Here is a 2500-nt window from a genome sequence, read left to right on the forward strand (position 1 = left end):
ATATACTACATATATATATATATATATATATATATATATATATATATATATATATATATATATATATATATATATATATATATATATATATATATATATATATATATATATATATATATATATATATATATATATATATATATATATATATATATATATATTATAAAAACATTGTTTCACATGTTTTAAAAGGAGACAAAAAACAAAACAAAAATATATATCCCAAGCAAAAAAGGCATTGTCCCACCTTTAAACTATTCGAAAAGAATAAGTAAATATATGTCCCTATACTTTGGGATTAACAAAGCAATTGATAACTGAGGTCATATGATTTTCGTAGTGCGTTCCCTGTTTTTTAAAAGTAATCAGTTTTTGCCACGATGTTTATCTTGCCTTTTCAACGACCTAGAACATATGACGTAGAGAACGGATTGTAGGATGAAAGCAGTAAGTTCCTGTTTTTAGGCTTATTTCAAACTGTGTTTTGAAAAAGTTCCCGCATATCTCGTGAAATTATCGATTCATGAAGTTATCACGCGACCTCAACAACGTAGTTCTTAAATGTGAAGGATAAAATTACAACATAAAACCAGTAGTGCGCCCTGTTCGCTCCTGGGGCCAACACTGTTCAGGACTTAGCGTGCCGATGAGTTCTGATATCCTATCAGAACAAGCCAAATAATATCCGTAGAGAAAAAATAGAAAAATATACAATATCAAGTCAAGTTACAGGGAGAAAATCTCAGCCAGAAGTAGGTTATTACCTTGCTGACAACAAAATAGGGGCAAAATGAATTTTAACAGAAGTGAATGTAATCATGACTGGAGAAAAATAATAACAAATGAGTTTTATCGTAGATAAAGTTTTGTAATGATATAAGAAAGAGTAATGGTAGACCAGCGAATCAATTTTAAAAAAGGATCAAGCGAAGGCAGCGAGCAAAAGCTAAAATGATACAAGGATATTCTGCAAGAAAAAATGGTAACAAATACCTGAACTCCGAAAAGAAATTTAGATTATGCATTTAAGAACACATGAAGATATACTTTGATGCCAATCAAGACCAACTATAGAAATTATCAAGTTTTTACAGAAAGGACCACCTAGAATGCAACGTTCAGCTCTCCAGATATCGAAATCAAAGTATATGACGAGTTCCTTTCTAAAGCAACTAGATAACCAAAATGCTTCCTAAAAAACGAAACTTGCCAGCAGTTTTAAGCGTTTAAAGAAATAGATATGTTGATGTTTCACATAAAAAAAGATAGATGGTATCGGAGAGAGTAACCAGACTAATGTTATCAGCAACATCGACAAGTTAAAGGGAACCGATGCACATTGGTGAACACAAACACATCAAACACAGGATGTCGTAAGCTGGAATAGAACCCCACCGTCAGTAGTTACGTGTCACAGTATCAATAGAACAAAGTCACTGAATAGACTCGCCTAGGATATAAGATAGAACTGACCCTATCTCGCATAGGACTTTTCAGACAGATTGCAGTAAGACTAGAAATATCTTAGCAATTATTCTCCCCTGTGCCTTTTTTGCAAGTAGCCAATTAACAATAGAGAGTAAGGTATGCGTTGCGTAGACCATGGACAGGTGGAGTCTAATAAGTGCATGCAGGTGACAGGGCACTGGTGGGTGCGGAAAACGCATGACGAGTGATTTAAGGTGTAAGAGCCCACTGAAGTGACAGGGTCCATCGTGAGGCTTAGGGGATTGGGCTGCACCATCGTAAATACATCAGGCCTTCTGTCTCCTTCTCTTCTACCCATCATCAGGCTTATGTAATGAAGCCATTTCTGAGCACAGCTAGGCTACCAGCAGGGTATAAGGGCACCCCTTTTCTCTGGCTCTTCTCTCTTGAAATGGAGTTTCCAAGTTGCCTTCCCTAAAGGTGCTACGGTGCTCTTCTTAATTTCTTCTTAAATGCTGTCGGAGGGATAGGTAAGGGGAGTCCTTTCTTATTATAAAAGGTACACCTACTTTACTTGCAAGACAGATTACTAGGCAACTTAGTAAAACAGACACCGCCATAGACCGGATATATCATCTATATCTGTTCTTCCTATGTATATATATATATATATTATAGCATATATATATATATATATATATGATTATGGAGGAGAAAGAGAAGAACAACAACAACTCAAATGCAATAATGAAGTAAAATAAAACAAAATAACAACAATAAAACCGAACAAAACAACAGGTAATTTCCAACAGGTAACACGGCCCTCCACCTAATCAGTCCCCTCGTTACGTCAGGTGAACACACTTATTACAGGTGGGACACAGAGGTGGTGATTGTCGGGGGCTACCTGAGCTACGGGCGTAATATGGGGCGTCACCTTGCTAATGAGAGGTTAACGAGGAGTGCTGGGGTCATTAACACGTATTCACCTATTGACCGAGAGACAGGCGATATAAATGACGATATGGATGATTGGCGAAAAGTTAAAGGCTCACTACATAAGGCATATTGT

The 2500-nt window shown here is 36.0% G+C and overlaps 1 protein-coding gene across 4 annotated transcripts in view; it reads right to left on the bottom strand.

Moving 5' to 3' along the window:
* LOC126984664 (phospholipid-transporting ATPase ID-like) overlaps nucleotides 1-2500 on the bottom strand; it is a 199204-nt gene that overhangs the window by 162686 nt on the left and 34018 nt on the right. The gene's annotated exons all lie outside the window — the stretch shown is intronic.

The sequence above is a fragment of the Eriocheir sinensis genome, chromosome 57 (genome assembly GCF_024679095.1).
Source record: "Eriocheir sinensis breed Jianghai 21 chromosome 57, ASM2467909v1, whole genome shotgun sequence".
Taxonomy (NCBI): Eukaryota; Metazoa; Arthropoda; class Malacostraca; order Decapoda; family Varunidae; genus Eriocheir; species Eriocheir sinensis.